General features: G+C 40.7%; 1 long non-coding RNA gene across 2 annotated transcripts in view; it reads right to left on the bottom strand.

The window, feature by feature from the left end:
• Gm30688 overlaps positions 1-25,565 on the bottom strand; it is a 46,173-nt gene that overhangs the window by 1,750 nt on the left and 18,858 nt on the right. Inside the window, exons 3-5 of one of the 2 annotated variants that reach the window (XR_001785328.2) lie at positions 19,160-19,408; positions 11,206-11,278; positions 94-280 (exon numbers count right to left, since the gene is read on the bottom strand). This is a non-coding gene — a long non-coding RNA (predicted gene, 30688). Of the gene's footprint in view, positions 1-93; positions 281-11,205; positions 11,279-19,159; positions 19,409-25,565 lie in introns of those variants that run through there. The other variant, XR_001785327.2, reaches the window with a different exon arrangement.

The raw sequence follows: 25,565 nt of genomic DNA, 5'->3' as shown, positions 1-25,565 counted from the left end.
TAGGAGCCCCAGATAAGGAAGAACATGTAGTGTTCATCTTTCTAGGTCTGGGTTACCTCACTCGTATAATCTTTTCTAGGTCCATCCACTTACCTGCAAATTTCATGGCTTCATCTTTGTTGTTTTTAACAAAACCCCGATGGTTGGATTTTTACCAATAAAGACTCAGGAGCCAGATGCTAGAGTGAAAGCCTCCTAACTCAGAGAGGCAGAAAAAGCATTCAACTGACCTTCCTCCTCAGCCAACACCCCAAAAGGAAGTTCTCCTCCTGAACACTATCTAAAAAAAAAAAAAAAAAAAAAAAAAAAAAAAAAAAAACCTCAAATTGAATGTCCCTCATCTTGAGTTGGGCCCTCATAGTCTACATAGCAATCAACCAGTACAATCCAAGCTTCTCCTGGAACAGCCCACTCAGCTCTTCTTGTAGTACTCAACCACTTTTCTACGCCAAAGTCCCAAAGTCTTCCATGTTTGTCAAAAAAAATTACATGGACAAGTCTGTCACAACAATGGCCCACTTCCTGGTACCAACTTCTGCCTTAGTTAATTTTTGATTGCTGCGACACACTAACATGACCAAGACAACCTATAACAGAAAACATTTAATTGGGCTTAAGTTTCAGAGCAGTAAAGTTCATGATGATGGAGCAAAGGCATAGTGACAGGAACAGCTAAGAGCTCACATCTTGATTGACAAGCACAGGGTAGAAAGAGAGTACAAGGCTGGTAAGATGGCTCAGTGGGTAAGAGCGCTGACTGCTCTTCTGAAAGTCCTGAGTTCAAATCCCAGCAACCACATAGTGGCTTACAACCACCTCTAATGAGATCTGACACCCTCTTCTGGTGCATCTGAAGTCAGCTAGAGTGTACTTATGTAAATTAATAAATAAATCTTTGGGCCAGAGCAAGCAGGGACTGACTGGAGCGAGCAGAGCTGACTGGAGCAAGCAGAGGTCGTAAAATTCAATCCCCAACAACCACATGAAGGCTCACAACCATCTGTACAGCTACACTGTACACACATACATAAAATAAATAAATATTTAAGAAAGGAAGGAAGAAGGAGAGTACATTGAGAATGGCACAAGTCTTCTGAACCGCAAAACCCACCCCCTAGTGACACACCTCCTCCAAAGACTATGCTTCCTAATCCTTCCCAAACAGTTCCGCCAACTATGGGCTTTTTATTCCCATGTATAAGCCTATGTAGGCCATCCTCATTCAATCTACCACAGATGTCAAGATGAGATTTGGACATATGTCAAGGAGTGGCATGGCTCAGATATATGGTAGATTTGTTTTTAGTTTTTCAAGGATTCTTGGTACTGATTTCCAGAGTGACTGCACCAATTTCCATCATGAGGATCCCTCTTTTTCCATAACGACACCAGCATTTGCTGTCAGTTGTTTTGTTGGTCTTTGTCATTCCTACTGGAGTGAGCTGAAACCTGAAAATTGTTTTAATTTACACTTCTCTAATTCCTAAGGATTATAAACACTTCTTGAGGTATTAGCCATTTTTGTTTCTTCTATTGAGAACTCTGTTTAGATAGCTTGTTCATGTTTTAGTTGTATCTAAGTTAGGGTTTCTACTGCTGTGAAAAGACACCATGACCACAGCAACTGTTGTAAAGGAAACACTTAATTAGGTCTGGCTGATAGTTCAGAGATTTATCCATTGTCATCATGGTGGGAAGTATTGTAGCAAGCAGAAATACATGGTACTGGAGAAGTAGATGAGAGTTCTACATTCATATCTGAGGGCAGTGGGAAGAAACTGTGAGACACTGGGCCTGGCTGGAGTATATGAAACCTCAAAGCCCATCCCCAGTAACACACTTCCTTAAACAAGGCCTCACCTACTCCAGCAAGGCCATACCTCCTAATAGCACCACTCCCTATAAGCCTATGGGGTCCATTTCTTTCAAATGACCACAAATTGGGTCATTCATTTTCTTTACTCTTTATTTTTTTAGAGTTCTTATTATAATTTAGATATTAATTCTCTGACAGATGTATAGCTAGTGTATTATTGTTCTCTAGAGTAATAAAATATATAGAATATTTATGTGTGTATATATATACATATACATAACTATATGATTTATTAGAATAACTTACAGGCTGTGATCCAGCTAATCAAATAACAGCTGTCTATGAATAGAAGGTCTAGGAATCAATAGTTGCTCAGTCCACAAGGCTAGATGTCTCAGCTACTCTTCAGTATACACTGGAACTCTAAAGAAATCGGCTCCAATGCCAGTGAAGAAATGGTCTTGCTAGCAAGGCAAGAGCAAATCAGGTAAAGAGCAAGGGTTATGTCCTTCCATGTCTTCATATAGGCTTCCAGCAGAAGGTGTGGCCCAGATTACAGGTGGATCCTCCCATCCCAAAAGATCTGGATTAAAGTTGTGTCTTCCCGCCCTAAAGATCCAGGTTAGAAATGGATCTTTCCACTTCAAATTAAGTGGGGGGGGGGAAAAAAACATCCCACAGGTGTGCCCCTCCATTTGGGGAGTTCTAGTTAATTCCAGGTGTAGTCAAATTGACAACCATGAGTATCCATCATAGCTGCAAAAATTCTTCCCAGTTCTGTAGGTTTCTTCTTCACTTGATTGCCTGTTTCCTTGCTTGTCCTGAAGCTTTTTGCTTTTATGAGGTCCCAGTTTTCGATTGTTGGCCTTAGTACATTGACTAAAGGAGTCCTATTCAGAAGGTCGTTCCTACACCTCTGTCCTGTAGGGCACTGCCTACATTTTCTTCTAGCAGTTTTAATGTCTCAGGTTTCAAATTGATCTAATTTTGTTCAAGGTGATATATATGGGTCTGATTTTATTCTTCTGCACATAGCTATGCAGTTTTCCCAGCACCATTTGTTGAAGATGCTGGGTTGTTGTTGTTTTTTGGGTTTTTTTTTCTCCAATGCATAGTTTTGGCCTCTTTGTTGAATATCAAGTATCAAAACCTACATATTCCCCTTTTATAATATTCTATTTTATTCTACTGGTCTGCATATCTATTTTTGAATTCAATATCATACTGCTTTTATTTTTATAGCACTATAACATTTCTTGAAGTGTGGGATAGAAATCCCTCTAGTATTCTTTTTGCTCAAGAATGCTTTGGCTGTCCAAGTTCTCTTCTGGTTCATATAAGTTTTACGTTTTTTTTTTTTTTTCTATTTCTGTGTATAACATTGTGGGTATTTTGATTGTGATTGTGAACCTGTAAATGTCTTTGGTAGAATGGTCATTTTTTACCATATCAATTCTACCAATCAAGAAACATCGTATGCCTTTCCATTTTCAGGTGTCTTTCTTAATCTCTTTCTTCGGGGATTTGAAGTTTTCATAGTAGAGATCTTCCACTTCTTGGTTAGGCTCATCCCAAGATACTTTATTCTTGGCTTTGATGCTATTGTAAATGGGACTGTGTCCATGATATCTGTCTCGGTGTGTTATTGTTAAGTATAGGAAAGCTACTGGGTTTAGTACCCTGCCACTTTGCTGAAATTGTTGATTGATTCTAGGATCTCTTATGCATAATATCATATCATCTCCAAATAGACATAATTAGACTCCTTTTCCTATTTGTATCTTGTTAATTCCCTTGTTTTATTGCCCCAGCTAGTGTTCCCAACACTATATTGAAAAAGAGTAGGGATAGTGGGCAGCCTTGTGTCACTCCTGATATTGGATGGCTGTGGGTTTGTCATCTACAGCCTTTATGATGTTATAAACAGACCTTTAGTCTTGGGTCTGTTTGGATTGTTGTCCTCTTCTTCATTTAACTTTGTTAATTTGGATAAATGAAGAAATTCATCCATCTGTTTGAGATTTTCCAGCTTAATGGAGTATGAGATTTTTTTTTATGTATTCACTGATGATATCCTGTATTTCTGTTTTGTCTGTTGTTAATGTTTCCTTGCTCATTTGTGATTCTGTTCATTTGAGTCATCTCTTTCTTTTGAGCCAAGGGTCTGTGCATCTTGCTTATCTTTTCAAAGAACCAGCTCTTAGATTCATTGAGCCTTTTTATTGTTTTCTTAATTTCTACTTAATTAATTTTTGGTATGATTTTTATTTTTTTCTTGCCATGTACTGGCTCTGGAATTAGTATGTTCTTATTTTTTGTTTGTTTTCAAATTCTTGAATTTATCATTACATTATTTGTGATCTTCTGACTTTAATTTAGGCACTTATGGCTATAAACTTCCCTCTTAGAACTGCTTTTAATATGTCTCAGAGGTTTTTTTTTTGTTCTGTCTCATGTTTTCATTTTTATTTAATTCCAAAAATATTTTTGCTTTCTTTTTTATTTCTTCTTTTGACCCATTCACAATTCAATAATAAGTTGTTTAATATCTATGTGTTTATACACTTTCTGAGTTTTATGTGTTCTCACTTTTAAGTTTTATCGCAAAATGTTCAAATAGGACACATGATATTATTTCAACTTTTTTTATATGTTGAGTTTTGCTTTGTGTCTCAGCATGTGTTGTTTTAGAGAAGCTTCCATGTGCTGCTGAGTTGAATGCATAATCTCTGCAGTTTGAGTGGGATGTTCTGTAGATGTCTGTTAGGTTCCTTTGATGTAAGGTGCCATTCATTCTAAGGGTTTCACCATTTACTTTTTTGTCCAAATGATCTACTAGATAGAGATAGATATTAAAATCTCCTGCTATCATTGAGTTTCTGTTAAATCTGCATCTTCAATTCCATTAGTATGCTTTTTATGAAATTGGATGCACTGGAAGTTGTTGCATATATATTTATTGTTTGTATATTTTCCTAGTTAACTGATTTCTTATTAGAATGAAATGCCTTCTTTGTCTCTTCTGATTAGTTTTAGTTTAAAGTCTATTGTGTCAGATATGAGGATGGCAATGCTTGTTTGCTTCTTAATCCCATTTGCTTTGGGATACTTTTTCTATCCTTTCACTCTAAGGCAGTGCCTGTCTTAAAAACTGAAATAAGTTTCTTACACACAACAGAAAGGTGGATATTGTTTCTTAATCCATTCAACTACCCTATGTCTTTTGATTGGAGATTTGAGGCTACTAATATTTAGAGTTATTACTGAGAAGTGTGTGTGTGGTTGTTTTGATGCCATCTGATGTTTTTGCTGGTTTGTGTCCTTAGTTATGATTTGTTTCTCATAGCTTTGTTTTCTTTCTAGAGTTGCTTTCCTCTGCAGTTACAAGTATTGATTTTATTCTGTTTAACAGTTTTGCTTTTATTGTTTTTGTTTTGTTGTTGTTGTTGTTGCTGCATATGAATTTTTAGGCTGTTTAGATCATGAACAGTTTGTTTTTTTTGTGTTTTTTTTTTTTGTTTTTTGTTTTTTTTTATTCCTCCTTCAACTCCGGTGGGTAGTTTTGCTGGTTACAATAGTCTGGGTTTGCAGTCATGGACTTTTAGAACTTCAGAGTGCATTGTTCCAGGCTCCTCTGGCTTTCCAAGAAATCGAGTGTTATTGTAATGAGTTTTCTTTAATATGTGACTTGTGCTTTTTCTCTTGAAGATTCCTCTGTAGTTTTTGTCTATGATATGCCACAAGGTGTTTCTTTTTTCTTTCTTTCATTTTTTTTCTTATTTATGCTTCTTGTATCATTATAGGTATTCCTTCCCTTAGTTTGGGGAAGTTTTGTTCTATTATCTTGTTAAAGATCTGATCTCTACCATTGACCTGATCTCTGCTCATCTCCCACTTTTTGAAGTTACAATCAAAAGCTAATGTGAAGATTTAGCTTTTGATGGTATCCTACACTTCTAGTACATTCCTATCCTTTGCTTTTAATTTTTTTAAATTTTCTTTGCTTATTTTGTGCAGCCCTCTACTTGATCTTTGTGTCATGATAATCTCTCTTCTACTTGATTCATTCTATATGTAAGGCTTTCCCTAAGTTTTCTAATTGGTGTATTGAGTTTTCTGTTCCATCTCCATTCCAGCTCGTGTTCTGTACAATGTTGCTATTTCTTCATTGAATTCCGTGTTCAATTCCCAAATTATCTTCCTTATCTCATTCAGGTAAAATAGAAAACGTTCATACTTTTATTAAGTTCTTCTGTGTCTATAATAACATTGATGTGCCTTTTTTATTTCATTTGAGAAGAATGATGCTTCTATATAATTTGGCACATGGTAGATACCCAACAACCTTACTATGTGTGCTCAGCAGACAGACCAGTTAGATGTCCTTTGTACAGCTATTCAATAAAGTGGTTAAACTGCAGTATCAGAAACTGTCTATTAAGAAACCGTTCCCTGTGGCCAGGCATCAGAGCCTCTAGATGGGTATCTTAGTGAATCAATGAGACTTGGGAATCAGTGACATACAAGAGAAAAGGAAGAAGTCACTGTCTTTCTAAAGCTGGGCTTCTAAGGCAATGGAGGAGCCATTAGCAATAGGAAGTAAGGGTTCCTGGGTCGTCTTTTTTAACATCAATCACTAAGATGGGCAGGGAAGCCTTTGGGAGCTATTAGGCCATATGGCACTCTTGACTCTCCTTTTAAATTTTCTTTCCTCCTCTTCAACTGACAAGGTATCAGCTGTGACTTCTTGCTACTGTCAATGTGCTTGCTTCTGAGAACTTTCTCCCTTTACTTTCTAATTTTCAGCTTCTAGGGAGCAGGAGACATGAGGTTGTTAGGAATAAATGTGAAGCAAAAGTCTACGGGGAACATGCGTTGGTACCGGAAATGTTGCTTATTATAAAGAACAGGGCTTTGTGCTGGCACTATCTACTGTATATTTAAATGGGTTAGGCTTTTCAAGTCATGGCACTCAGCTAACTGTGGAGATTCTTGTTGCTATCTATTTAAAGCTAAAATCGTTTTTTTTTTCTAGCTATTTAGTTACTCTGAATTTAATTTTTAGTAGTATTTGTACATGTTCATATGTATATATGTGCATATGCACACATGTGAATGTATGTAGGGAGGTCAGAACTCAATATCCAGTATCTTCTTCAATTGTTCTCCATCTTATTCTCTTGAGGTAATGACTCTCACTGAACATTGAGCTGACTGGTTTATCTAGACTGCCAGGTCAACAAGTTCCTGAGACCCCCCCTGTCACTCCTTCCAAGCACTGATGCAGGCCATTGTGTCTTGATATTCCCATGAGTGTTGGGGACCTAAACTCAGATCTTCATTCTTACATGGCAGGTTCTGAAGTTTTAAGGGAGAGATTTGACTGGAAATGTAGCTCTGTGCTAGAGTGCTTGCTTAGTATGCACAAGACCTTGAGTTTGATCCCAGCACCATATCACACCATGCCAGTAGAATTTTCCATCTTTGGTGACAATATTAGAAATGATAGCATTTACTGGAGAGTTAGTATTTATTTAGCCTTGTTGTAAGCATTTCATATATTACTTGGTCTTAGCACAATAGCCCTATAGAGTGGGTAAAGTACCCATTTTGTAGGTAGAAAATCAGAGACACAGAAGAGCTGATGTTCCCAAGACCACACAAAGCTTAAGATTAAAACATAGCCTGCCCCCCAAACCTATGGTGGTAACACTCTGCCACAAATTATAACCATAAGAGACAGGTAGGTAAGGCAAAGGTGCTTTGTTGTATCTGACTAAAGAACAGGATTAGACTCAGTCCCTATTCACTCAGTGTTTCTATGAGTCTTTAGAACCTGAAGCCTGCCTTGGGTAATAATGCATCTTACTGCAGCTTCCCTTACTCTTCCTACCTCAAGTTCATAACTAACACACATGCATCGACCACATCAGACCTGTCTTATCAAGAGTCTAGCTTGACTCATGCAGAACAACACAGAGAGAGAGCAGAATTCAAGAGATGAGGATAGAGGAACAGTCTTTGTATTACTTCTGACACAGTTGCAAAGTTACCCAAAATAATCCATTAAGGACAGCAGTTTCTTTTGTTGCATTTCTTCCTTTCATCTCTGTGTGTTTTCAGTGTGATATGGACAAATTGGGGGCCCTCCAAATTCATGCATCAAGGCTCCATTCTCCAAATACCTCCAAATATGACTGTACTTATGACAGTCTGAATAGTATAATGAATTCACAGAGTTAACAGTTAATGCTGTGGTCATTCCCAATAGGATAGACTATTGGTTGAAGAAGGCCACACCCATGAAAGTTTCTCCAACTTTGGAGAAACTCCAAGCACAACAGAGAAGCTGAGGTGGTTCCTGCCCAGTATCTATCACCCTGCCTTTCCTTGTTACAAACTCTGGTGCCTTTTGGAAGACTTCATCTCCCCTATATGTGCTAAGTGAATAGTCCTGAATGAATGACAGAGCTTGAGTTAACAAAAACAAGCATAACTCTTAGTTACTCCAAGTGCAAGGTGCTAGAAGGCAGGGCAATTTCTGGAACTATGTCATCCCAGCTTTGGCTTCCTGAAGCAGCTCACCAGATTATAAAAGTATCATGGAAAGTCCTAACAAGGGCATTGCTACAGGCTTTCCACACCCAGTAGATGCCCACTTCTTCCCCGAATACATTCTATTTTTTTATTACATTAACTAAAGTCCTTTTCTGTGACTGACATCTACAGAGAACTTGTTAGTGAGATGATTGTAATAGAATCAGATGCTGAAAGGTGAGGTGGGAACATCAAAGACATTAAATTCAACACCATTGTTCTTAGGATATCATAACCTGTGTATTGAGAGTTTTGACCTATTTATTTCTTTTTTTTTAATTAGGGATTTATTTCATTTACATTTCCAATGCTATCCCAAAAGTCTCCCACACGCTCCCCCACCCATTCCCCCACCCACCCACTCCCACTTCTTGGCCCTGGCATTCCCCTGTACTGAGGCATATAAAGTTTGCACGACCAATGGGCCTCTCCACTGACAGCTGACTAGGCCATCTTCTGATACATATGCAGCTAGAGACACAAGCTCCGGGGGGGGGGGGGGAGGGGGTACTAGGTAGTTCATATTGTTGTTCCACCTATAGGGTTGCAGACCCCTTTAGTTCCTTGGGTACTTTCTCTAGCTCCTCCATTGGGGGCCCTGTGATCCATCCAATAACTGACTGTGAGCATCCACTTCTGTGTTTGCTAGGCCCCGGCATAGTCTCACAATGGTTTATTATACAAATATAAATTTATGCCTATTGATAAAAATCAATGAAGAAATCATTCTTTTATAGATTTTAGTGTTGTATCTAATAAATCTTTGCCTACCTTAGGATCATAAAGACTTTCTCTTTTATTTTCTTCTATAGGGTTTATAGCATTGGGTTGTAATAAACAGAGGCAGAGATACAGGTTTGCTATTAGCATAAATAAATGTAATCATCATTCAGTGGAAACCACCTTATGTGCCTTTATCAAAATTCTGTTGTCTCTGTGTGTGTGGATTTGGGTCTTGGCTCTGTAGTCTGCTCTATTAAACACTACACCCATCTTTGCACCAATACCATATTGTTTTGATTACTGTGATTTTTATAATGAAAATAACATACAAGGAGGGAGATTGTGGTATATAAAACTGTAGACATCATATTTCATCCCTAAGTACTTTAGTGTGAAAGTTTTAGCTCATCACAGGAAAAAAAAAAGAATTATTGGCAACCCTATAATATCATTTTCCATATATCCTTATCTAAATATTGCTAATGTCTCTTAAACATCAATGGCTGTTTTAAAGATGTGGTAGGTCTCTTATCAGTGTCCCCAGCTTCTCGTTGATAATGTGTTCCTGGTTTTCCTTCTAGCAAGTCATCCTCCTAAGTGCTAAAAGCTGTCACCAGAGCTTCTTCCTATACTCTGAGGCTCTTTGAGTCAGGCCTGTATCTTAGCTCTCTTCTTCCATCATCCTAATCTTGCTTGGCTTAGCTCACAGTCCCTTTATCGCTCTTGTTCATCTTAATTAGAACCTTGAGAGGTCTGTCTTTTCCATCGGTCCTTGCAGGGAAGCAGGGTTTGGATCTACGCAGGGTTCCCTCCCCTCACGCTGCTTTATTACTTCTGACTTTGCTTTATCCCTCTTCTTGATGTTTTTCGAGAGTTTATTTTGTTTGTCTTTTTCAAAAAAAAATATTTTAAAAAATCCTTGAACAATTTTTGATCTATTTGGCAGCAAGGCATTCACAGCTATAAATTCTGCTCAGGGCTGACATTTCTTGTGTTTTACTCCTGGAAAACTGGTTGTTTATCTTTTGATTTTTTTTTTCCTTTTATCCAAAGGTTAGTAACAGCTGCCTTTTTGTTTCCAAGGAGGTAGGATTTGGGTCACTTAAGATCTTTTATGTTTAATTTTATTTGATTATTTATTGGAATTTTTTGGATTATAATTGTTAACGTATCCCACTTTCTAAAGGTCACTTTTTATGGGTATTCTTGGGCCTTTGGAAAGGGTGTGTTTCTCACTTATTCAATGGATGTAAGATTCTTTAAGTACAAATCACATCCTATTTGTCAAACATATTTTTTATTCCTTTATATTGTTTTTATCTCTCTGCTAAATAAGCTAATAAAATATCAACAAGGGCACAGTTAAAACAAAAATCTACAAGGGTGTGGTTATAACAGTAATCTACAGGGACACAGTTGTAGCACTGGTCTAAAAGGGTGTGGTTGTAACAGTAATCTACAAGGACATGGTTATAACAATAATCTCACAAAGTCCTCCTTGGTTTTGTGATGACTTTGCTGTATACACTTAGCTCCTGTCATCTGTGTACAAAGGCTGGATCTGTCCTGTTGCTTTAATAAATACAGGTTTGTGATTACACCGTGGCTATGTGTATCCTGTGAGTGTTTTCCATCCCTCCTCTTCCTTTCCTATCATGAGGTCTTTGTTCATCTGTGGTTGGTATTAAACCTTACTTACTCTTTTGAGAGGGGCATTATACTTTTTTAACATTTGCCCATCTTTTGTTGATCTGAACATAGGATTCTCAGATTATTGTCCTTTGACATGCTTCTATCAGATCTTGACTGCTAGCATTGCACGTGAAAGGTCTTAGGTCACGCCGATGACTCTGTCTTCTTCCCCTTCCTCCTCTTTATGTTCGTGTGTGTGTGTGTGTGTGTGTGTGTGTGTGTGTGTGTGTGTTTAATAAGAGAGTGGTTACAATCATATCAAAAAAGGGCATCACCATACACAGTTCTAGGAGACTGCAGAATTATCACATTCCATCCTAAGAATCAAGGCAACTGGGGCTCAGAGCCCTTCTCTTCTCTCTGAGTCTTGTACTTACCAACAACAACCAAAGCAAGGTTTCTAGGTGCTTTCTCCAGCTCGTAAATGGAAAATTCTTCCACTGGTTTTCTCTGCAAGAGATTGAATGGTTCTAATAGCCAGGAGTACATAACAAGTTCAGGGCCAGCATGGGATACAGAGGACCTTGTCTCAAAAGATAAGAATTAAACAGATTAACTGCTATTTTCTTTGTATCTAGGCTTCAGAAAAATGCCAATACCAGACCCTGAGTCAGAGTGAACAAGGGGACAGAAACTTCTTTGTAATTTCCATATTCCTAGAATGTCTCCTATTCCTCCCTTGGAGAGAACTTTTTAGTAAGAGTTTAATAAGAATTTACTGCTTAGAATTTTTACTTTGGAGGATCAGAGATGAGGAGGATACAACATCTACCCCAACACCAGGAGTAACTTGGATCAGAGGAACCCAGGTATCCAAGAACTCCACCCAATCAGTGGCACAAGTTCCTTATGGTCTGAGGTGGTGCCCTGAGCAGATCTTGAGTGCAAACTCCTCAGACAGTCCCATAACTCCCAGAGGCAGCTCCACTCCCAGGTGCTCTAACACACCCAGGACCACAGGATCACAGGAACTTGGTCATACCAGAATCTCAGGGTCCCAGAGGCAGCTTGACTCCCAGAAGCTCTGACACACCCAGGATCTCAGGATCACAGGATCACAGAATCACAGGATCACATAGACAGCTGAACTCTGAGGAGTTCTGACACAACCAGGATCACAGGAAAGACAGGGCAGTGAGATATAACAAGGGCAGGTAGCACTAGAGATAATCAGATGGCGGGAGGCAAGCTTAAGTACATAAGCAACAGAAACCAAGGTTACTTGGCATCACCAGAACCCAATTCTTCCACCATAGCAAGTCCTGGATACACCATCACACTGAAAAAGCAAGAGTCAGATCTAAAATCTCATGATGATGATAGAAGACTTTAAGAAGGCCATAAGAAGTACAAGAGAACACAGGTAAAAAGCTGGAAGTCCTTAAAGAGGAAACACAAAAATCCCTTAAAGAATTACAGGAAAACACAATCAAAGAGACAAAAGAAATGAACAAAATCATCCAAGATCTAAGAATGGAAATAGAAACAATAAAAAAAAAATCACAAAAGGAGACAACTCTGGAGTTAGAAAACCTAGGAAAGAGATCAGGAGACATAGATGCAAGCATCACCAACAGAATACAAGAGCTAGAAGAGAGTATCTCAGGTGCAGAAGATACCATAGAAAACATTGACACAACAGTCAAAGAAAATGCAAAAAGCTCCTTATCCAAAGCATTCAGGAAATCCAGGACACAATGAGAAGACGAAACCTACGGATAATAGGAATTGATGAGAATGAAGATTTTCAACTTAAAGGGCCAGCTAATATCTTCAACAAAATAATAGAAGACCCAGCACTTTGCTGCATACAGGAAATGCACCTCAGTGACAAAGGCAGACACTACCTCAGAATAAAAGTTTGGAAAACAATTTTCCAAGCAATTCGTCCCAAGAAAAAAGCTGGAGTAGCCATTCTGATATTGAATAAAATCAACTTTCAACCAAAAGTTATCAAAAAATATAAAGAATGACACTTCATACTGGTCAAAGGAAAAATTTACCAAGATGAACTCTCAAATCTGAACATCTATGCTCCAAATGCAAGGGCACCCACATTCGTAAAAGAAACTTAATCTCAAAGCACACATCGAACCCCACACAATAGTAGTGGGAAACTTCAACACCCCACTCTCAGCAATGGACAGATGATGGAAATAGAAATTAAACAGAGACACAGTGAAACTAACAGAAGTTATGGTCCAAATGGATCTAACAGATATTTATAGAACATTTCATCCTAAAGCAAAAAAATATACCTTCTTCTCAGCACCTCATGGTACCTTCTCCAAAATTGACAATATAATTGGTCACAAAACAGGCCTCAACAGATACAAGAAGATTGAAATAATCCCATGCATCCTATCAGATCACCAGGGACTAAGGCTGTCCTTAAATAACAACAAAAGCAACAGAAAGCACACATATACAAGGAAGCTGAACAACACTCTACTCAATGATAACTTGGACAAGGAAGAAATAAAGAAAAAAATTAAAGGCTTTTTAGAATTTAATAAAAATGAAGACACACCATACCAAAACTTATGGGTCACAATGAAAGCAGTGGTTAAGAGAAAAACTTATAGCTCTAAATGCCTCCAAAAAGAAACTGAAAAGAGCTTACACTAACAGCTTGACAGCACACCTGAAAGCTCTAGAACAAAAAGAAGCAAATTCACCCAAGAGTAGACTGCAGGAAATAATCAAACTCAGGGCTGAAATCAACCAAAAGAGCTATACAAAGAATCAACAAAGCCAGGAACTGGTTCTTTGAGAAAATCAACAAGATAGATAAACCTTTAGCCAGACTAACCAGAGGGCACAGAGAAGGTATCCAAATTAATAAGGTCAGAAATGAAAAGGGAGACATAATAACAAGATATACCTTAAAACAATTATTCTGTTTTTTTAATATTAACAGTTGAAAATATTTTTAAAAATTGAATTTTGACTTTGGAGGTATGAGCCCTTCAAATGTGTAGATCTGCATGATGATGCGTCCATTCTACAATAAACTTAGCACCATTTACAACAGATTATGGGGCTAGGGATGTGTCTCAGCTAGTAGCCAGATTGCTTAGCATGCCTGAAGTTCTGAGCTAGATCTCCTGCACACTATGAACTAAGTATGCTGGTGGATGCCTGTAATCCCAGCATTCAGGTAATAGAGGCAGGAAGATCAGGTACTCAAGGTCCTCTTTCAGTACACAGTGAGTGCAAGGCCAGCACGAGATACACAAGTCCCTGCCTGTCTCAAAAAATAAGAAACAGATTGGCTGGCAAGATGGCTCATCGGGTAAGAGCACTGACTGCTCTTGCAAAGGTCCTGAGTTCAAATCCCAGCAACCACATGGTGGCTCACAACAATCCGTAATGAGATCTGACACCCTCTTCTGGTGCATCTGAAGCCAGCTACAGTGTACTTACATATAATAGTAAATAAATCTTTTTTAAAAAAAAGAAAGAAACAGATAAACTGCTAAGTTATTTCCCCCTGAAATTCAACTAGATGTATAGATACCAGTGTCTCCATTTTTAAAAAGAAGAATGTTCATTTTTCAGGCTATATTTTGGCTTTGTACACAGTCTATTTTCAGAAGGAGTTGATAAGGCTACTGGGTACAGTATGGTATGGCAGACTGAGCAGTTACCCGTCCCCTGAGAAATATTCCTTTTTGTGAGAGATCATCTGATTTAAAAAAATCAGGAGCTGTGAAATTGACATGACTGCCTGTTTCTATGTGCTTTCGGAAGGTGTGTACTTAGTGGAAAGGAAGACAAAATATATTTCTATAAATGTGACAAGAAGGCCATAAAAGCCACCCAAGGCATTTGAAGATTTAAAGTCTAATATTTCATTGATTGTTCAGAAGCAAAAAGTCTTCCTAAGTTTGAGAAATAATTGTCAACAATATGAGGAAATATTTTTCCTGCCTTGTAGAAAACTGAAAAGAAGATAAATAGGAGAGGGTAGTCAAAGATGAAACAATTTATATGAATGTGACTGGAATAAAGTAGACTTTGCTGAACCTCTTTTGTGTTGAAATATATATAACAAAATGTAGTGTTTAAAACCATTTTTATCCCCTTAGGTCTCACTATGTCTCCAGTTTCCAGCCTCCAGCAATCCTCCTGTCTCAATGATTATGTAGCTATTTTCTCTGAACTAAACCTTTTCTTCCTTAAGATTCAGTAAGTAGCCGCCACCTCTTAATTCCATCACTCAGGGGCCAGAGGCAGGCCGAGCTCTATGAGTTCAAGGCCATTCTGGCCTACATAGTGAGTTCCAGAACAGTCAAAGCTACATAGAAAAACCCTGTCAAACAAACAAAAATATATCTAATAAGTAAATGAAACTTGTGGGAGTGTGGAAGTAAACAAATGTGAGGAAGTAAACAAATGTCAGGAAGTTCTTGAAACTTACAAGTGCAAGAGGCCCCGCCCCATGGTTGTATAAGCGCAGTAGCAATCGTTGGAAGAAAGACTCTGCAAGCAGCTAAATGTCCTGCAACTCAGGTAAGGACCTAGCATATAGCTTCTGTGTGTTGTCACTCATGTTAGAGTTGGCTTCTTGATGATGCAGCTTTGAGTTATCCATGATCCTGAAAGTAATGCCTCACCTGTGTTCCTATATCCCCACATCTTAGGGTCTTACTGCTGTGAACAGACTCCATGACCAAGGCAACTCTTATAAGGACAACATTTATTTGGGCCTCGCTTACAAGTTCAGAGGTTCAGTCCATCCTCATCAAGGTGGGAACATGATGCAGGCAGAGCTGAGAATTCTACCTCTTCATTTGAAGGCTGGTAGTGGAAGACTTGCTTCCAGGTGGTGAGGATGATGGTCTTAAAGCCCACACCCACAGCGACATAACCTGCTCCAACAAGGCCACACCTCCTAATAATGCCACTCCCTGGGCCAAGCATATACAAACCATCACACTAACTCATTAGTTCAATAACCTAGACTTAGGTGGAATTGTTTCTTTAGTATATCATCAGTCCTATATTTGAGGTGAATAGATATTTCCCCAACTCTCCCCAAGAAAAATCACACAACTAGCTCCTGGAGAAGTTACTGTCATGCCTAGCTAAACATCTCTAAGTCTGCAATTCTGTTATCAGTTTCCATGTTGTGTGTACATCACTACTATTTCTAAGTTGCTTCAGCACTGGCACCAGGAACTATTATGAGCTAACTTCTCAGACTTCCTGGGAACCTCTATCCAACTCTGTCTCTATGAATTCACCTATACACTGAACTATTACTGTGAAATGTAAACCAGAAAGGTGAGGTGGAGCCTAGTCAAAAACATTCCTGATTGATTCACTGAGTTCTATAGGCAGTCAGTTTGATACACGAAATGATACTGTCTGGAGCAGTGTTCTAGGATGTATTGTCTGGTGGTGTTCTAGGAGGGTCGAGGGAACTTGGACCAGTCTGTAAAGAGACAGTCCCTTTAAGAAGGGTTCCTTTCTCCTCCTTGCTTGTTTCACCTTCCCCCTTCCAAGGACATTGCAACCTTTACAAATTACTAATGTCTGGTGATTAGGATCATTGAGGGAGAAGTAGAGGAAAACTGGAAGGGATAGGGCCTCAGAAGAAGCCTGACCTAGAGCCCCAGTGTGTACTCTTCCTCCTAGGCCAGTCCCAGTGAGAGCTATTTGTCTGTGATGGTTTGAATAAGAATGGTTCCTATAGGCTCATATATTTAAATTCTCACTCACAAGATAGTAGCACTGTTTGAAAAGATTAGAAGGATTAGAAAATATGGCCTTGTTGGAGGAAGTGTCACTGGGAGTGTGGGCTTTGAGGTTTCAAAACACCACACCAGGCCTGATTCCCCACCCCTTCTCCTCCTCCTCCTCCTCCTCCTCCTCCTCCTCCTCCTCCTCTTCCTCCTCCTCCTCCTCTTCCTCCTCCTCCTCCTCCTTCTTCTTCTTTCTTTCTCTCTCTCTCTCTCTCTCTCTCTCTCTCTCTCTCTCTCTCTCTCTCTCTCTCTCTCTCTCTCTCTCTTTCTGCTTGCAGGTCAGGGTATGGCTCTCAGATATTTCCCAAGCACCACTCCTCCTTCCTGCCATGCTCCCTGCCCATGATGATAATGGACTAAGCCTCTAGAACTGTAAGCTAAACCCCAACTAAATGCTTTCTTTTATAGGAATTGCCTTGGTCATGGGGTTTTGTCACAACAATAGAACAGTGACTAATACTTTTCTTACTTTACTTTCTAAGACTTTACTTTCATTGTTCTACAAACTGTCATTTTTACAGGTTTTCCTCCTCCTCTGGCTGGTGCTATCTCTGCCTCCTCTCTTCACCTGACATTTGCATGTGGCTTTCATTTTCTTTGTGTGGGCCTTCTTTTTTCTCCAGGAAATACAATTCTTTGTCCATCCCACAGAACAAATTTGGTTATACCAACAACCATCCTTTACCCAAGAACACTCCTACTGTTTGTGGGGACTAGTCCAGGATTTAAAGCTCTCCCCACTTGACTAAAGATCATGATAGATGACTCAAAGATGACTGTGATCGATCCTCTGGTAGTCCACATAACCTTGTACAGCTGAGGAACCCATTGGATACCATTAGCATGGCCGACTCTCCCAGTCAGAGCCCCCTTTATTTGGGGAGATATGAGGATGAGTAGGGGATCTAATCCTTTGACTATCAAAGGGCTTTATACATCTAACCAGATATTCCCTACCTGTAACAGCAGGAAACCATGGTGGGATTATATCACCACTTCTAAAATAATGAGCATTGCCACCCACTTTCCTCTAGGAAATGGCTATAGTTGCCAGGTAGGAAAGCTCTGAACCCAGCTCTGAAATACCTAGCTCATCTCTTTGTCTACATGACACTTAGGCAGCTTTCCTTATGGAAGCCAGAGCGAGGTCCATGAAGGACACACTTCTTCTCTGATTGTCTTCTAGTGCATCATCGCATCATCCAGACTCCAACGGTCCTGTCTGCAGCCCTTTTGTCTTGGGTCATTCCTCATTACCAGTCTCCCCTTTCCTTGATGCTCCTTTTTCACCTCAGCCATTACGTGCTTCCCCAGCCTTCTTTTCGACTTGACCAAAAGAATTGAGACTTAAGGGATGATGTTATTTTAGTAGCTCAGCATCCTACAGTCACTGAGTACATCTTGTGTCTGATGGTCCTTGAGAATATGGACGTGTATTTTTCCTAAATAAATGCCTCAGGGGCCAGAGAGATTTGTTTTAGTCTCTCTTCAGGCTAACAACTATTAGCTTAGCTTGAATCAGGTTCTGTTACTTCATAAAACCCCTCCTTCAAGATTCAAATGACTTTTATCATTTTTACTTTATCAGCAGGTGATGCTACCACAGATAGTTGGGCTTTAAGAGGAACGATGGGGACCAGGGAACTGTAGGCAGAGGCCTAATGGGCAGAAAGGAAAGGGAGTTGGGAGATTCTGGGGGCTGATCCATAGGTAAAAACAGAAGTTTTACTCCTGGGTCCCCTGCTTCCCTGGGACAGACTAGACTGTACTAGCTATTCCCTGATGTAGGTGGTCCTGGGTTCTATAAGAAAGCAGAATGAGCAAGTCTGTAAGTAGAACCTCTCCATAGCCTGTGCATCAGTTTCTGCCTCCAGGTTCCTGCTCTGTTTGAGTTCCTGTCCTGACTTCTTCCAATGATAGACTATGGATGTGGAAGCATAAACCAAATGTCTTAGTTATTCTATTGCTTCAACCAAAGACCATGACCAAAAAAAAAAAAAAAGAAAAAAAAAAAAGAAAGGAAAAAAAAAGCAACTTGAGCAGGAAAGGATTTATTTAGCTTATACTTCTACATTACTGTTTATCACCAAAAGAAGTCTGGACAGAAACTCAAGCAGGGCAGGAATCTGGTGGCAGGAGCTGATGCAGAGGCTGTGGAGGATTGCTGCTTACTGGCTTGATCCCTATGGCTTTCTCAGCCTGCTTTCTTATAGAACCCAGGACACCAGCCCAGGAATAGCAACACCCACAATAGGCTGGGACCTCCCACATTGATCATCAATTGAGAAAATGCCTCATAGCTTGATCTTACGAAGGCATTTCCTCATCTGAGGCTCCTGTCTCTCTGATGACTCTAGCTTATGTCAAGTTGACACACAAAACCAGCCAGTACACCAAATAAACCCTTTCCTCCCCAACTTGCTTTTGGCCATGATGTTTCATCATAGGAATAGTAGACCCAGTTAAGACAGGGCCCAACCAGATTGTAACCTCCCTTCTGAGGTACTAGGATATCCAGTCTACATGGGGAAAGCAAACTTCTCCTACAGCTCACTCTCTTTGTAAGCAAGAGAATACTTACTGGGTTCTCTCAGGTTGTCTGCCTTCATTTGCAGATACACACAAATAGATTGTGGACACAGGTTTTTAAACAGTTGCTCATCTCAAGACTAGGCAGGGATCTCAGGTTAGATGCTGGTAAGATCTCTACCTCTGTCAACTTCATCCAGATTGGACATAGGCGCGAGCACCATGCATCATAAAGCCTTAGACAGTTTGAGGAGATCAGAGGGTGGCCTGCTTAAGGTTAAGCATTGTCTCCTGAAGCACTCTAGAAGAGAAAAAAGTGATTTCTGTCACTTGTCGGTTGTTGTTTCTAATAGTGGCCCAGCAGATAAGAGTCACTGGGGCACTCTAGGAAAGTCATAAGGAAGGTGGATGCTAGCTGGCTCTGGACTCAAAAGCAAGTTCCCTGAACAGTGTAAAACACTGAGCTCCGTGTATAGAGAAGCACACGTCATTTGGCGGTAGACACTATGGTGAATTGCCATGTGCTGTTTAATCTCCTGGGTGGCTGGTTCTGGCGACAGAATATGGTCCTCCCACTTCAGACCCACTTATGTTTGTCTCAAAGTGTCACTCAGAGCCCCTGTCCTGGGTCAAGCTGACCCCCTCATTCTAACAAGAAAAAAACGAGGACAACACAACAGAACACCACAAGAATAAAGTCATAGTGCCCTTAATGACAGCTAAAGGATAAAATTACTTCCAACTGAAGCTGCTATTGTTCATCTCATGACACAAAGATGCTCATAGTAAAAGCAGATAATGAAATGTTCATCCACAGATGAAACAGAGAGAGGACTTGATACACGATAATCTCTCAATCAGTAACTCTAGAACAAAGGTTTTTTAAACAATTTTTATTAGATATTTTCTTCATTTACATTTCAAATGCTATCCCGAAAGTCCCATATACCCTCCCCCGCCTGCTCCCCAACCCACTCACTCCTGCTTCCTGGCCCTGGTGTTCCCCTGTACTGGGGCACATAAACTTTGCAAGACCAAGGGCCTTTCCTTCCAATGATGGCCAACTAGGCCATCTTCTGCTACATATGCAGCTAGAGACACAAGCTCAGGGGGTACTGGTTAGTTCATGAACAATGTTTTGTTTTTTTTTTAAACAGGTGTTTCTTTCTTGATTTGTGGGGAAGGTTGTAAATGTAGATTTGAGAACATTGTGTTGTTTCTTACACTTCTTTTTGCCAATTGCACTCATTCAAAGCCAAGAGCATGGCAAGGCTAAACCAGCCTCTGCTGCACAAACTAGAAAAGCAAAGGGCATAAAGATCTGGGAGCAGCAACGGTGAAAACAAATTACAAAAAGCCATGGAGTAAAAAGGAAACAAACAGCTGGGCACAGTGGTGCCCTCTTTTAATCCTAACATTTGGAAGGCAGAGTCAGGAATATCTCTCTGTATGTCTGAGGCCAGCCTGATCTAGATAGTTCCAAGTTAGCCAAGGCTACATAGAAAGACCTTGTCCCAAAGAAAGAAACGGGGGGGGGAGGAGAGGGAGACTGGGAGACGGGGACACAGGGACATGGGGACAGAGACAGAGGAAAGAAGGGAGGAAAGGGAAAGGGAAAGGGAAAGGGAAGACAGAGTTGGTTATTTGAACACTTGGTACCCAGTAGGTGATGCTGCTTGGACATTTAGGTGGTGCAGCCTTGCTAGAGGAAGTGCATCTCTGGGGACAGGCTTTCTCACCTACTTCCTGTTTGCCCTCTTGACTTCATGCTTGCACTTGAGGATGTGACCTTTCAGCTTCCTGTTCCTGCCCTCATGTCAGTCATTGCCATTGTGCCTACCCCCCACCCATTATGGACGCCTCAAGAACCATAAGTCCAAATAAATTCTTCCATCTCGAAGTTTTGCCTGCTCATGGCATTCTATCACAGCAACAGAAAAGTAACTAGCATAAGGTAACCCTTGATTTCCACAGTTGGAAATGCCATAAGAAAGACTAAAGAAGCCTGAATTCTGATGGAATCCAGCCCCGTCTAACTTATTCTCTCTACCAGACTTCCAGAGAGAGATTGGAAGGTAGATCTTACCAAACTGGAGTGTGTGTGTGTGTGTGTGTGTGTGTGTGTGTGTGTGTGTGTGTGTGTACTTCTACCCAGTGGGTTGAAGCCTTTCCTTGACAATCAGAAAGAAGAAGCAAATCACTCCCAGATTCAGAACAACAAGAAGCATGTGGACTGACAGTGGAGCAGCCTTCATAGCAGCAGTCGCTAAAGGTGTCTCTTTGGCCCTAGGAATACAATTTAGCCTCCCCCTGTGCCTAGCATCCCCAGTCTTCCTGGGAGGTAGAGACAATAAACAGACTCACTAAACTGATGTAGGAGGCCTTAGCTGCCTAGACAAAGTTACTGCCAGTAGTTTGGGTGCCATTAAGGAGTACCCCAGGGCCACTGGGTTCTTTGTATGACGAGCATTTCCTTTTGAGAGACCTGATGCATGACCTCAAGACTACCCAGCTAGCATCTATGTCTTGGCCTCTCTGACCAGGTTCTAAATCCTCTTGGTTTGGAAAGAGCTCCTGATGGAAGAGTGCTGAGGCCTCTCCTAGTCTGTTCTAGAGATCTGATCCTGATTAAAGTCCTCAGGGAGAGCCCCTTCCTGAGTCTGCATTGGAAAGTCCTTATCCTGCCATTCCATCCAGCCTAGCAGCCTTTAAGGTAGCTGTTATGATTCCTGGAACAACCTGGTAGGCCAACTCACCTCTCACAATTAATTTACCTTTTTGGCTGGATTGCGCAAAACTCAGTAAATCCATAAGCCTTCCAAGGCTAATCTCACCTTGTAGGCTGGGAGCCTTTTAGGAACACCCAGACTTTTGCTTGCCTTGGAGTAATACCTACTACCCTTACACTCCAGTGGGGCACTTCCAGGTTGTGGGCCTATCATTTTTACTCTGACTATGCTCTAGCCATTATATTCTAGAAGACCATTAGCCTCATAATAGAATCAGTTCAGGCCTAGTGATTGCAGGGAAAATAGAATGAGCCACTTCAGAAAAGAAATTTGTGCGACTGGAGAAATGGCTCAGCATTGGCTGTTCTTCCCGAGGTCCTGGGTTCAATTCCCAGCACCCACATGGCAGCTCCTAACTCTGTAACTCCTGTTACTCCAGGGTATCTGACACCTTCACACATACATATATGTAGTCAAAACACCAAATTACATAAAAGTAGAGAGAGAGAGAGAGAGAGAGAGAGAGAGTGATTGTTAGAAAATGTCTTCATCTCTGGAGCAGAACATAGAGTTGGTGGGGTTGTTTGTTTTAGGAGGAGGGAAAAGGCTAAACTGTTTTAGTGAAATAAAATTCAAGATTAGAAGAATGGATACAGAACACAGAATGGATTTTTCCAAGAACATGCCTCCATCATTACTTACATGCAGTAAGAGCTTACACGCAGGTTCAACAGGTCTGCTAGCTATCTTAATTCAAACAGGACCACAATTGTCCTGAACATGGAGGTGAGTTCTAACAATACCGTTTCTAGCTACTGTACTTTTGAAAACTAACCTCTTATAACTGTAGGATGACATGCTGTACTCTATGGCCATGTCCCCCAGTTGAGTGAGATCAAGTTCCCAGTCATCAAACTCACAGAGTTCATTTGTCCTGAATACCTGTCTTGTATCCATGGGCTATCTCTGTGCAATCCTACAAAACAAACCCAGTGGAATTATATTTCCCTCTTAGACTCTAACTTAGATTATCACCTCTGACTCCCCACCCCCATGAGAATATAACCCTGACTTTTCACCCAGGCATGGCCTCCGGTGCTCACTTCTATCAAAGAGCGTGTCTGGTATTGGGAAAGAATGACTAACGTCACACCCACTCACTGATCTCTGCTGGGAAATGTGTCAGCATTCCCTCTACACTACAAGGCTCTCTCTGGTGTATGGTTCAGCCTGTTGCACAACACAGTTCACCTTGCTGAACAAGACACATTATTTATGGCATTTGAAGAGTTCTCATTATTAACCTTGTCTCTTAATGTTTCCCATGAGATCCAAGATGCACAATGGCTGACCTCTGAACTTGAATTGACTGGAGGGAGGCTTCTTAGTCAAACCTTCCTCCTCCATGGTGCATACCTTGCACAGACAAAAGCAGCAAAGAAACCACCAGCCTTGCAGCCTGCAGAGGGAGTTTACACAGTTTTATTGCCCATTCTCCAATAAGAGCACATCTTCCCCAGCTGACTGTCAATCATAGTCTCACTAAGGGTTATGGTTATTCTTTTTTTTCTTTCATGATTACTTTTGTATTATTTTTTATTAGATATTTTCTTTATTTACATTTCAAATGCTATCCCGAAAGTTCCCTATACACTCCCCCCCCCCAACTCCCCTACCCACCCACTCCTACTTCTTGGCCCTGGCATTCCCCTGTACTGGGGCATATAAAGTTTGCGATACCTAGGAGCCTCTCTTCCCAATGATGGCCGACTAGGCCATCTTCTGCTACATATGCAGCTAGAGACACGAGCTCTGGGGGAACTGGTTAGTTCATAATGCTGTTCCACCTATAGGGTTGCAGATCCCTTCAGCTCCTTGGGTGCTTTCTCTACCTCCTCCATTGGGGGCCCTGTGCTCCATCCAATAGCTGACTGTGAGCATCTACTTCTGTATTTGCCAGGCACTGGCATAGCCTCATATGAGACAGCTATATCAGGGTCCCTTCAGCAAAATCTTGCAGGCGGTTATGGTTATTCTTATGGGTTCATTCTTTATGTCATGAATATTACCCCAACCACTTAACACACTGTCATTGAATGACTGTCCTGAACTCCAGATCGACACAGGCAACTGAGCTCTACCATCTCACTCTGGATCATCCCTAGAGACCTTCCCTTAAGGGTCCTCCTCTATCTATCTCATCAGTAAGTATCCAGAAGTCATTGCCTCTATCCCTGACCACAGTCAGTGTTGGTCTCTGAGAGGGGCATGGAGGACGGTCAAGGGAAAGCAGGCTGCTGTGGAAAACAGACTTGCCTCTTTACGAGGGGCTTCTCCTTGCTCTTGGGATTGTTCACACACACACACACACACACACACACACACACACACACACTCCTCAGAACATTGTAAGCTTTACAGGTTGCAAATATTACAAGCTGCAATTAGCCACAGGGCATAAACAATGCAGGGCAAAGGGAGACCAGAAGGAAGAAGGCCCAAGGAGCCCACACAACGTCCTCTGTCTCTGTCTCTCTGTCTCTCTCTGTCTCTCTGTCTCTGTCTCTGTCTCTCTCTTTCTCTCTCTCTCTCTCTCACACACACACACACACACACACGCATGCATGCACAGCTGGCACTTTGTTCTCAGCATCTGCAGTCACTTTGATCTCTGACTGTCACCTCCACTCTTGGATGGTAGCCACCTTCACAGTCAGCATCTGTGACTCCCTCTTCACCTGTCACTCCAGCTTCCCATTGGCTTTTATTTCCCTGCATGAGTCTTGTTTCTAAGATGTATAATTCTTTGTCTAGCCCACAAAATGAACTCAGTGGTACCCCCAGATGATCATCCCCATCCAAGACCCCCAGAGTGGTAGTTTAATGGGATGGATGGAGGTCTTGAGACCCATTAAGTAGTTTTTCAAAAGCTCTGGCTAGAGTAAGGAGTGTTCCAGCTTCTACTAAAATGAAAACAAAGATTTAGGAGGCACGTGGGGAACACACCAGAGGAATCTAGAAAGAGACTACATGACCTGGCACAATTGCCTTGAGGATGGTGTGAGGCAGGGTGGGGGTAGGGAGAGTGATAGATGTTCTCAGTTTTTGTAACTTGAGTGATTAAGTTTTAAAAGACAGCTTGAACACAATTTAAATTAAGTTTCTATTAAAAGTCACAGAAATAGTCATTTCAAGATATTAGCAAAGAGTATTAACAACAACAATAAAAGGCAGAATAGGATGTAATTTTCTGTTAAAAAAAAAAAGAAAGAAAGCCAACAATTCAGAAGAAGTAGTGAAGATTTCTTCAGAAGTAAATATAAGCCAGTGGTAATGATGCATACCTTTAATCCCAGCACTTGGGAGGCAGAGGCAGGCAGATCTGAGTTCAAGACCAGCCTGGTCTACAGAGCAAGTTCTAGGACAGCCTGGGCTACATAGAGAGACCCTGTCTCAAAAAAAAAAAAAAAACAAAACCAAAAAACAAACAAACAAACAAACAAAAAAACACACACACACAGAGGAGGAGGAGAATTGGTAGTACAACACGGGGGTGGGGTGGGGAGTGATGGAAGTTTGTTATGGAGGGGTGTGTGGTTAATGTGTGATAACAGGAAACAAGGCATCATGATTAGACTCATGGGATATAGATCCAGATGTTTGAATCCAAATCCTATTCTATGGTGTCCTACTCAGAACAGATACTGACCTGTTGCTGGTCAAGGGTCA

This window comes from Mus musculus, chromosome 6 (assembly GCF_000001635.26).
Source record: "Mus musculus strain C57BL/6J chromosome 6, GRCm38.p6 C57BL/6J".
Lineage (NCBI taxonomy): Eukaryota > Metazoa > Chordata > Mammalia > Rodentia > Muridae > Mus > Mus musculus.
Note: the sequence above shows the minus strand (reverse complement) of the source record. Positions and strands in the feature narration are given on the sequence as shown.